Below are 12,719 nucleotides of genomic sequence, written 5' to 3'. Positions count from 1 at the left end.
GTTTTATGTCCTTATTACCGTCTGTATGTTGCAACACAATTCCTTGCTTAAACACATGTCCTGCATTATTAATTATGTTTGTCATGTTGCAAACCAGCTGTTGCCTTCCTCTCCCCCGAGATTACCTGGAACTTGGATTTAGTATCACCTGTTGAGCAGTGCCCTAATTTACGGCAAAGCATGAGGCGTAGAGTGGAAACAAAAGTAGACCCTGTAACAATGGGCTACACCTTAAAGGTCCCATATCATGCTCATTTTCAGGTTCATACTTGTATTTTCGTTTTCTACTAGGAAATGTATACATGCTTTAATGTTCAAAAAACACGTCTCATAATGATCATCTTAATATACCTGTATTCACCCTCTGTCTGCACCGTCATTGCAGCCGGGAAATTACTGTAACGGCACTGTAGCAGCTTACTAGAGCTACTCGATTATGAAACAAATCTTAATCAGAATTTTTTTTTTTAATAATGAATACAGGATTATTAAACACGATTCCTTATTGACTTTTGGAAAGACGTTGCATTTAAAAAACTGAAACAAATTAACTGTGAATACACCTTGTGAACTGTGAAATTTCCCTCAATACTTATCCTTCCTTTCTGAAATAATAAAAAATAAAAACATTATTGAAATATTGAAAGTATTGTAAAAAGATAACACAAAATAGAATCAACTGTACTGCACTTTCACAATCTTTTGAAAATGAGTAATAAATAAAATACAAACAAAAACAAAAATAACTCAGATCAAAATACATTTGTCATAAATCCGTGGCATTCAGAACAAAAGACAAAATAAGAGTTCACTTGCAAAATGTAATATGCAAAATAATTGTTTTTGTTGATTACATTGTTTTTGGGAACGTTAGGAGCCAAAATCAAAATTTGATTAATTGCACAGCCTTACTTTCTAATTATATATAGAATAGTTGTGACATCACAACCGTACGGACGTCCTGACAGCTCGTTTAAAGGCACAGTTTCTGTGTGGGCTGTGTGCATTTTTCCTGTGGATTGACCGTTGAATATTTGGAATGAAAGTCTGAATAGATGGAATGAAATATGACATAATCAAGGCTCTTGTATTTTTGATGTGATTAATCTATACAGATGTTGCTGCAACAAGTGTGACACTATGAGTGAGTCAGCACGAAATCCAGGTTCTCTTGAAATGGCGAAGATTGTAGACGGGCTGTTTTTATGGGGAACTGTGAGGTTAGAGGCGTATTTATTTCTGTATTATCGATAGCCTGATCAGCTGGAACTGTCTGGCTTGTGAAGTTCACTGCACTCAGTATTCCACAATGGAACAGTAAATACATTTCTTCATCGGTAGAACGGTATTAAAAACAGGGACCAATATTATTTTGGTTGATACATGCATTTGCCTAGCCTGGAAATCCAGACCCAAATCCAAAAGATTAAGGGTCTGGCATTGAGTAATGAAAACGGCCCAACTCGAGGGGCGGCACCAAGCATGCATTTGAAAATCTCACTGCACGCAATTGGATAACACTACGACCAATCACAACAATACTGCCCTACAAAGGCAAAACACCGTAACATCATGTTTGGTCAAAAATGAGTTAATGTCATTTTTGGGTTATTTGAGACCTCCTTTATCATGTGAATAAATATCGTGAGTCAATTTGATTGTTTTAACGAGAAAATAAAGGGCTATGACAACCGTAACATCCAAAACGATACGAGAAACCACAGCAGAACGCCGTAACAGCCGTTACGGCTCTTTGCCTTTGTTCCGGCACGCTGAAGTTGAGTTACGGTGTTCTGACTTTGTTTAGCCAGGCATCAAGAGAGATGTTACTGTGCCGCCGTGATGTTACTGTACTCTGGCTTTGTCATACTGTCAAAGTTTGCCACTTTTAATTGTCACCAAACCACGTAACATACAAACGACACATCTTTGAAATAAAGTGCCGATGGTTCAGATCTGTCAACGTCAGTGACAGCCCGGAGCTAGCTAAATTTAATCTGTGTCACGTAGCGCTAACGGTGATGCTGACACACCTCCTCACTTGGCGGAGCCTCACATCAGACGCCGAAAACCAATTATTAAATACACAGGCATCCTACCTTTCCATGCAATCCGATATAATCCATGGAAGATATAATCCATAGCAATGCACGTCATCTGCTGTATCCACAACAATCCATACGTGTTTGAACCATATTTCCTTCTTGCAGGTGTTCATGTCAGATGTTACACAAGTCCATAATAGCACTAAGATAGTTATCGCTAACGTCCGTACAAAGTAGGCTAACCTAAATGGTCGGTCAACTCTGTCTATGTTATCTCAGAATTAAAAAGTAGTAATCCAAGTCCAGTTTGTTGACTGTGCATCGTGAGCAGTTTGGTGGCCCTTAACCCTTAACCAGGGGCGGTTCTAGGACCAGACCTTTAGGGGGGCTCAGCCCCTAATGAGAATATGACACGGATACAGTGCCTTGCAAAAGTGTTAAACATAATATATTTATTGTTAAACAATAAATATACCTTTGTATTCAATTATAATTAAATTATCTTTATTGAGAAAATATTTCTTGTATTTATTCATATTGTATACTGTACTGCAAAGTAACTTATCTGTCATACTGTTTAACTGTGCCGCACTATCCTGATCATTATAGCACTAAATAGGAACAACCAAAGGTCTCCTATGTAATTTAAAACTAATACCATGATGACTAGACCTTGGTTAGGTGTTCTTATAATGGATGTAAGTATGGTGAACAGCAAGCAAATATTGATGTCAGTTACTGCTTTTTGCCTTTGCATGACTCCTTGTTTTTGGCACATGATACAAAGGCAGAGTACAGTAACTGCCAAACAAGGGTCAAAGGTAAATTTTTTGCATACAAACATTTCTTCATTATAACAACTAGTTGTCAAATTTTGGGAGTCCTACCTATAATACTTTTGTCTGGACAAAACAGAAACTTTAAAGTCATTTTTCTCAGTTTCACACTCTAGCGAGTTAAGTTCTTTTGCCTTTGCAGGGCAGAATACACGGGGTGACGTATCCAGAGCCCCATATGCTTAGCTACCAGAGGAGCGAACTGGTAGATTAAACTCTTAGCTACCAGAGGAGCTAACTGGTAGATTAAACTCTTAGCTACCAGCGGAGCGAACTGGTAGATTAAACTTAGCTACAGAGGAGCTAACTGGTAGATTAAACTCTTAGCTACCAGAGGAGCTAACTGGTAGGTTAAACTCTTAGCTACCAGAGGAGCTAACTGGTAGATTAAACTCTTAGCTACCAGCGGAGCTAACTGGTAGATTAAACTCTTAGCTACCAGAGGAGCTAACTGGTAGATTAAACTCTTAGCTACCAGCGGAGCTAACTGGTAGATTAAACTGTCGTCATCTGTTTAGCTCGCCTCTGGCCCGCCTATATCAGATACACCGATGTGATTGGTGCAGCTCGGCTACAAAGGCATAGTTAATGAGCATCATTACTGAATGCCAGAGTGACTCGCTGACCAAATTCAAATTGTGTTCTTGCGAGAACTCTGGATTTCCATGGTAGCATTTTCCAGGGTGTTAATTATTTCTTCATTACTTCAGATTGCTGGTACTAGATTTCGTGCTGACTCACTCTTAGTGTCACACTTGTTGCAGCAACATCCGTATGGAATAATTACATCGAAGAAAATCACAGGATGTATTATATATATATATATATATATATATATATATATAAATAATAATTAACAGAACGTCATCATACAATACAGCTCTTACAGTCTTCTTGAAATTGTCGCACATTGCATTTAAAGATCTTTATCTTTCTTTGAAGATCTTTCTTTTTTCTTCATGTGTACAGTAACTTCAGAAGACTTAAACCACCTGATTCCACATTTTCCATTGTAAAACGATACCCCCCTCTTTCTTTTTATCCTCTCTAATTAGAGTTGAAAGTGTATCCTTAAAATTACAGGAACAGTATAAATGATGAATCAGTTGTGAGACAGGATACTGTACTTCCTTTGTTGAAGTGCCTCAGGGACATAAGGATCTTATTACTCTGACTTCTTTATTCTGTATAAACGGTGTTAGACAGTATTTAATCTTTCTGAGGGCCACAGATCCATATTTTTTTGCCAGCTAAGCAGACATTGGATCCTTCTAATAAGTCTTAGTAGATACGCACAGAGGCAGGAACAAAAGACAGCAGAGATGGCTGCACAGTTCGGTAGCTTTCCTTCAATAAAACCATATTTTTAGATCTTCAGCGAGCCAAATCTTACTTGGGTATTTTAGTCGTGTAGGCCTACCTTCCTATCAGTAATAATAACATTGCACTCACCATGTTAATTTCTGAGATCAGAAAAAAACACCCAAGCAGTACAAATCATCAGACGGGTTGTAAAGAAAACCCCAGGTTTACCAAACTTACGGTGAAAGTGAACCGTAAAATGATTACCTAAAATGTCTGTTGTAAACATCCATTAGCCTACAGTTTACAGACCCACTTCCTGCTTCAACTTTGACCAAAACCTAAGAGCATCTGTTCCTTTTGTTATCTCTGATCGGCCATTAACTCATCTTCCCTCTCCATCTATACAGCGCTCTATAGCAGCAAGGACACACACAGCCCACATACACTATTCACAGCCAGATAGCTTATCTAACATATTAAACGCATTCAAAAACTGGGCATTGAACAGTAAAATGCTGCTGATGACGGTCATGTGCGCTGTATGTCGTTAAGTTCAGTACACACAAAGTCCCGGAGGTTATTGTGAGCAACTCGCACAAAAAAAAAACGTAAAAAAATCACATCTATTTGGATTCATCTGATGTTGTCAACAAGTCCTTCAAACCATATGACGATATCGGTCCTTTGTTCCAACCCTCTGATACCACCTACAAGAGCGTTTCATAAAACATAGTCTTGCTTCCTCCACAACGCTGCCGAGGAGGGTCTGGCTAGTCCACACAGCATTCTGGGATGGGAGAAAAATGTGCTCTGGTTTATTGCCATTTCTTTAAACCAATCACAATCGTCATGGACGGTGCTAAGCGCTGGACGGAGCACTGGTGCCTCTGCAAAACAGCCTCAGGAAGGAGCTTGTTTTGGTGGAACGTGTACGTTCAAAAGTTGTTTTAGTCATGCAACAGAAAACTCAGATTGGACAGATGACAACAAAACTATCTGCACGTCCACATGATACAAGCCTTCCGTGATTGCGCCCCTCCTCCATGCAGTTGCTAGTAGCCAAGGAGGACACGGAGGATTAATAAACACGATGGACTCTTCAGAAGAGGTCATTATCTTCACTCGAGTTTCTGTGTGTGAAAGTCGCTGGACGACACAATCTTCTGAACATAGTCATACTGAGAAATCCAGAGAGAGTTGTGTGGAGCTGATAGTCTTAATTAGCTTTGTAGCAACTCATTTGGCAACGGCTTGAATGTAACGGACTTTCATTAATATCAAAAAGTTACACACTAAAGCTTTAAATGTAATTTGCTCTCACCAGTGTATCTCCGTGTGTACTTCGTCCACAGCAATCCCACCAATCAGTCCCAAAACATCCCATATAGAGAGGAAATGCCGTAAACATATTCTTTGTAAATCTTTACAATCATTCCCCAAAAAAACCATGCAGGCCTGCCTTGTTGCACGGTTTGCTAGCACAAAGTTTGTTGTTGTTTCCCGAAACGAACGGAGTTTGAGAACGGCAACACACAGCGAGCTGAAAGTGAGGGACATCCGGCGGTGCGTAAGGAAATGCTTATCCTGGAAATGTACTTCTGTTGATCCAGATTAATGTTATTTAAACATAATTGAGATCACATCCCGGTTTTTGTTTAAAGGCAGGGTTGCATCGGTGTTTCACATACTGTAAACAGGTAAGCCACATGAAAAACAGAAGCTTCCTAATTTTACAGAGAAATGTTTGAAATAATGCACCAGGGTCGGCTTTTTCACAGTTGATAGCAATAGTACCTAAACAAAACTAATGTACTTTCCCAAAAGAAGGTATTCCGTCTTGTATAATGTTGTAAATGGTTTTAAACCAACAGCGGTGGTGAAGTAAATCAAGTGTCTTTTTCTATTGAATTCATAGTGGATGGATGAAATAGCCCTCTGATTCTCAGGAACGTTTGGCTTTCATTTCTCCTGGTCATTACTGTGGTCAGCTTGCATTAAATTGCATTAGAGAGCCACTAACAGCCTCCATTCCCTCTCTTTCTCTCACTCACACACACACACACACACACACACACACACACACACACACACACACACACACACACACACACACACACACCCACTCTACACACAGAAGTATTGATCTCTGGAGCTCCACTGGATTATGAAAAATGGCTACCAGCCTTAATGACACTTCACCTGAGATAGACTGCCTCTCCCTACTGCTTTGGTAGTTAGGTGAAAATGCGTGCACAGGGAAATCAGTGGTAAAATGATGTCCCAGTTTGTCGCTGTATCTTCTTGCATTGATTAACTGTTGAAACTGAGAAATAAAGAAATAATTTATTCGTGAAATAATGGATGGATTGCATAGTGGAGGGTCATTTGTTGTTGCAGGCTCACATCGGGGCTCAGTGGTTTCATCAAAGTTAGAGCAAATGTTTGCACTTCAGTGTGGATAATCTTTCATTTGTACAGCAACATTATATTTATGTTAGCCCTTGAATTTCATCAGCGTCACTTTAGTACAGTGCGAGTGAGCTATGTGCATAGAAAGCCATGTTCTATAAATTGATGAGTTATTATATTTACACATGTATGTTCCTGAAAATCCAATAATATGCTATGAAAACTTGCCATTGAGCATTCCAGGGTCCACGCACCGGACGCCAATTTGGAACCACATCGATCAGGGCGATTGGGAAGCAAAGCTTTTTTTGTTGAAATTTTGTGGAGCTACAATAGAGCTCACCAGTGACCGCACACTTCATTAACGACTCTGGTTCCAGAAGTGATTTTCCCCGTTCAATATCTCCATTTGACGTTTCATTAAATGCTTATATTTTAGTTTAGAGTCTGGAACCAACCCAACCAGCTACGAGATGAATCGTGTCCATTAAAAATATTTGATTTGGTACAAAAGAACATTTTGAAAATTGCAAAAAAAAAAAAATGCCAACGTACAAGACTGTATAAATCATAGACTTCAATGGTAGCAGCGTGCACTAGCCGCTCGTCGGTTCGCGGGTGCGGTAAACATTCCCATTGTAACCAATTAGAGATGTTGTAGTTACGCTTAGGATTGTGGGTAGTGTAATGTTTCTCCGTAAGATAGCAAATAAAACATGTTTTTCTTGAATTCATATGGACTTTTGGCTTCTAGAGGAGCATAAACCTTCATTTCACAACCTCGGAGCTCATGGTCAGTCTACCTTGGATGGTTGATAAACTAAATCCTCATGGAGCAAATTAATGGGATTTTTACTTCTGGAACCAAACTGTTGAACTCTATAGATCTCAGCATTAATGCCTACCAAATTTGGTTAAATTTGAACAATGTAATCCTGAGAAAATAGTTAATCATATCTATGTTGTTGGTATGTTGTATTTTCACAAAATTGGTGAGGTAGTGTCACGCCCAGATTCCGCTCTTTCACTTCCTGTTTTATTTTGATACTCACCGTTTGTCTCTGTTTCAGGTCGCTTTCCTTCCGGTCTTTGTCTGCCTTCCCGCCTTGCGTGTTGCAACCCAGTCTCACGGCAGTTAGTGAAATGGTCACGTTATTTAATCGTGATTGATTTGATTTGTGTTCACGGGGACGTTTTTCTCGTTTTTTTGTGGTGGCCTGCACGAAAATGTAAAGTAATGTGTAATGGGAAGCATATTTCGTGATCACAGCACGAATACGGTAGGGAGTAGTATGAAAAGCCGGAAATCCGCGTAGGGAGGTTGGTCGGGGTGGTGGATGGGTCAAACAATACAGGACTTTCACCCGGGAGACCGGGGATCGCGTCCTGCGTGTGGTGTTTTGTTTCCCCGTTGTCTTCCTAATCACAACCGTCCCGTTATTATCGCGCGTCCCTCGCGGCCGTCTCCCGGCGTGTGAGGCGTCCTTTCCCCTTTGTGTTTTTCCTAAACCCAACCTCTGAATAGACGGTTCCCATTTCGTGCTGGCCACCACAAAAAAAAAAAACGAGATAAACGTGTTGTACACGAATCAATATATTAAAAATAACGTGACAATTACACAAACTGCTGTGAGACCGTGTTGCGTGATCACCTGCCCCGCCCTAATGTTCTGCACACGTGTCTAATTGCCTCCCCTCCTTCTTCATGTGTATATATACACTTATTTGTGCTTTCTTCACTATAAGATTGTCTTGCATTCCAGCTATTTCCTTGTGTTCCTAGTGTCTTTTAAGACCATTCTGCCTGTTTTTGACCAAAGTCTCTGCCTATTGTTTTTGGATACCGTCACCACATTTACCTTTACAACCACTGCCTGTTTTTTTATTTAAAAAAAATCCCCTCTTACTGCATGTCTGAGTTCTGCATTGAGTCCCCTGTATACCCTAGTCCGACAGATATCTGAAGCATGTTACAGGTTGGTACCAAATTTGATGTAATTTTATTCATTAAATAAGGCATAGCTAGCAGAGTATAATACTAATATTAAATAGTATCAATAAAAGAATCTCCAAAAGAATATTTTGACACCAACTTTACATCTTGTTCGAAAAACCAGTCTAGTTCGCAGAACTGAGTTTTGCATATTTTGCTATGTTAAGGCAAATATGGGTGCAGAATACACCACTAGATACTTCCTTGTGTAAACAAAGCATGAATACAAAGTGCTTAAAAATGCCTGGACACTTAAAATCATAACATCTGTCTCACTATTGTTGAACTTCTGTTGTAAAGCAGTTCAAAAAGGTCTATCCTGTGCCAGCAATGAAGAGGAAGACTGTGCTGAGCAAATCCCAACAGCTGTTAAAAGTTGGTGGTCGGACTTACTTTGTTTCTACTTCATTCAACCTTGACACAGCTCTGTAGAGTCCAGTTCACTTCTCTAATCAGCCTGCAGCTTCAGCCTTTTGTGTGTGTGTGTGTGTGTGTGTGTGTGTGTGTGTGTGTGTGTGTGAGTCCTGGTGTGGACAAAAGGTTAGTTATAGGATATCTGGCTCACACAGTGTGTCCTATTATCACCAACATATTGGACCGGTAGGCTACATTTCTCACAGTGTTGGCACCACACCAACAACTCGGCTCTCTTTCATCAACGACTGCAATACTGCAGTTTTTTTGCGTGATAACAGACTGAGAGTATTGAGAAAAGACTAAGTCAGTCAGCCCTGTCTGCTGTGCACCGTCCATCAACAATGGGTTCAGATTGCGCAACAGAGCCTTGAGATTTAAGAAGGGGACAAACCACCATTTAGTCCTCTCTTCATTGTCAGCTTTTTCTGTATTTACATTACATCAGACTATAAAGATTAGCTGCCAAATAAAAAAAAAACTGTTCAGCCTCACATTACATGTAGCACATACTGTTTTCTTTTTTCTACTGTAGATCAGTGTTGTAGTCGAGTCACCAACTGTCCAAAGGTGCTTCTCATGTCGCTTAAATTGCCTCCTTGACTCCTCCACGTGCCTCCCTTCCTCGTGCCTTAGTCCCTCCCGCGAGGAGGCACGGGAGTGATGCGAGACAGAATCAACGAGAAAATGTGTTTTAGAGGGATGAGACGTCCTTTCCTCTGAAGCGTCACATGAATTCATCAGCTGTTTGGGCAGAGTTAGCAACTCCTTCAGCTGCACGGCTTCCGGGAACGCTGCTCTCGTGTTTTCTCGCCTATAGCTCCTCGATGATCCCTCCTCAATGTTCGCTCCTCGCTCCTCGGGGCAGGAACAAGAGCTCTGAGACGGCCTTCACCGAGGAGGGACAGAACAACTTCCGGTCCAGCCGAGGAGTGGAGGAGCTATCAAATAAGTGACATGAGATGCAGCTCTCGTCAAGTCTCGAGTCCCCAGTGTTTGAGTCTGAATCGAGTCACCACTACCTGAGTTTGAGTCTGACTTGAGTAGGTACCTGATCACTGGCCCCTGCATGAAACAGTTACAGACTAAATATACATCAATATCTTATCTATATTTTATGACCTATTACACATAAAGGTAGTCAGAAACGTTATCCAACTTCCAAGTCCTATTTCATGAATGCTCAAGTCCGATTTCATAAATCCAGAGAGTCCAAGTCATCAGTTTGCGAGTCCAGGGAATCCAGAGAATAGCGACTGTTCTGGAGTCAGAGTCCAGAACTCAAGTCAGACTTGAGTCCGAGTCCAGGACTCAAATACTCCCATCAATGCTGAAGATCCTGATATCTCAATGGGTGTGTTTCCATCCACCTGTTATTTGCACATTTTCAATTGAAATGGTGGGAATGCCTGAATGAAAACAAGAAATATGACCAAAAAGTCATCTGGATTATTGTGGATAAAACCAGGGAAAGAGAAAACAAGTCAATCCTTGAGAGAATCAGAATATCACTGGCATGTTTTTTGGGGTAATGATAAATTGTTATGCTGGTCGGCATATTTCCTACAGTGGCTTTGAATCCTGGCTTCCAAATGTGAACGGTGAAGTACGAGTTATTTTTTGAGTTAAGCTGAAATTAAAATTTAGGAGAAACAAGTTAGTGTCTGCCCATATTCTAATGGTTTTACCATAAGTGAGGTGGAGAGTGTCACAAACTGGACGAAAAAACTCAACACAAATTAGATTGGAGAATGAATGTGTTTATTTCTTGTCCTATCACTAAACCCTTTCCAAGCAAAGAGACACGCTGACAAGTGTGATACAGATATATTTTACGATGGAAATGGCCAGAGAGTGTCTGCTTGCCATCCACACACATCAGGGACAAACTGCTGTTTGAGCACCAATCAATTCCTAATCCAATGGCTGCTCCCCAGCATACACACTCTCATGTATAGACAGACAGCCATGATAGATGAGTAGTTTCTGAATCATTTGACGAGAATCTAGCATTAACTCCATCCGAGGTGTAGGGATCGCTGGAGTTGCTTTGATGTTTATCTGTTTATCCCTCTCTCAGCTGACACTTCTTTATTGCCTAATGCCAACTCACAGACGCCCGAGAGAGATCCTCACAATTTAGCCTATTGACACTGAGAAAAGAGATATCTATTTTCCTCTCTTTGCTCGTCAATAAAACAACTGATTGTTGCATAGTGCCTTGTTTACTAGCTGTTGCAGCGGGGGCAGTTTTTTTTTTTTGCACAGATGTTGATTTGTTCTAAGCAAAAAAGACAGTGAGTTGTTTTTTTTCACTAGTGTTGAGTTTAAGGGCCTTATCTTGCACCCACACGCGCAGCGCAGCACAAAGCCCGACGCAAGTGTCTTTGCTAGTTTAAGACCGACGCAATTGTCAATTTCCCGTCCAGCGCCCACATCGTTTAAATAGCAAATACACCTGCGCCCATCTGTGCGCCCATGGGCGTGCTGGTCTTACAGGGAGGTGTGTTCAGGTGCATTCTTGGCGTATTGCTATCTTGAGGCAGCGGGAAGTGACCGCGACACTGACCAACAAAAACCTGGTCTAAAGTCAATAATGCAGCATTTCATTGTTATTTAAAAGCGCATTAGTGCCTAGGCTCGTGCACAGCGCCCACATTATGCTTGTTACACACACAGGGACGTGCAGCAGCACACACACATGCAAAAGATTAAAAATAAAAATATTAAGCAGCGAATCCTCCATCACAATAGCAATGTGCCAAGGTACAAACGCGCCTGGCTTTTAAAGGGAATGGGAGATGATCTCTGATTGGTTTATTGCACGTTACACCCAAAACACACCTATGAATTAATGAAGACATTAAATACAACCCTTTTGAACAATGCGCCTGGCGCACAGACCCTTTTTCTCGCCGTTAAACTAGCAACAGTGGATTCATACACACATTAATCGCACCTGCGCCAGGCGCTTCACGCCGTGCGCTTAGATCGTTAAAATAGGGCCCTAAATGTACTCATAACTCATATACCCCTTGATCGATTCCCAATGTATGATCCAAATGTATAACACTATTCATTATGTAAAAGTGGATATTGTTACTTTTTTTATCCAATTGTACGGTCAATATTTAGGTTGGTTTGGTCAGCAATCCTACTACTATTACTTGGAGTGAAGCTGAATGTTTAAAGCTTTAGTGCATAACTTTTCGATGTTAATGAACGTCCGTTACATTCAAGCCATCGCCAAATGAGTTGCTACAAAGCTAATTAAGACTATCAGCTCCACACAACTCTCTCTGGATTTCTCAGTATGACTATGTTCAGAAGATTGTGTCGTCTGGCGACTTTCACGCTCAGAAACTCGAGTGAAGATAATTAACTCTTCTGAAGAGTCCATCATGTTTTTTTAATCCTCCGTATCCTCCTTGACTACTAGCTAAGCGCTAAGCTCTGCACGGTGCCTGCAAAATAGCTTCAGGAAGGAACTTGTTTTGGTGGAACATGTGTACGTTCAAAAGTAGTTTTAGTCGTGCAACAGAAAACTCAGATTGGACAGATAGTCTAGCTAGCTGTCTGGATTTACCCTGCAGAGATCTGAGGAGCAGTTAACCATAGTCCTCAGAAATCCACCGGAGTTTAGAACGCCAACACAAAGAAAGGGGAAAGAAAATGGACATTGGCGAAAAGGCATGCATCCGGCGGAATTTCCTGCGG

At 40.8% G+C, this 12,719-nt stretch overlaps 1 long non-coding RNA gene across 1 annotated transcript; it reads left to right on the top strand.

Moving 5' to 3' along the window:
* The first annotated feature begins 1,134 nt into the window (after positions 1 to 1,134).
* Positions 1,135 to 12,443, top strand: LOC118493787. The gene is made up of 3 exons (XR_004895797.1): positions 1,135 to 1,148; positions 6,321 to 6,322; positions 12,363 to 12,443. It is a non-coding gene; the product is annotated as an uncharacterized LOC118493787 (long non-coding RNA).
* The last annotated feature ends 276 nt before the right edge of the window (positions 12,444 to 12,719 follow it).

The sequence above is a fragment of the Sander lucioperca genome, chromosome 18 (assembly GCF_008315115.2).
Source record: "Sander lucioperca isolate FBNREF2018 chromosome 18, SLUC_FBN_1.2, whole genome shotgun sequence".
Taxonomy (NCBI): domain Eukaryota; kingdom Metazoa; phylum Chordata; class Actinopteri; order Perciformes; family Percidae; genus Sander; species Sander lucioperca.
This window is presented reverse-complemented; position numbering and strand designations above follow the sequence as displayed.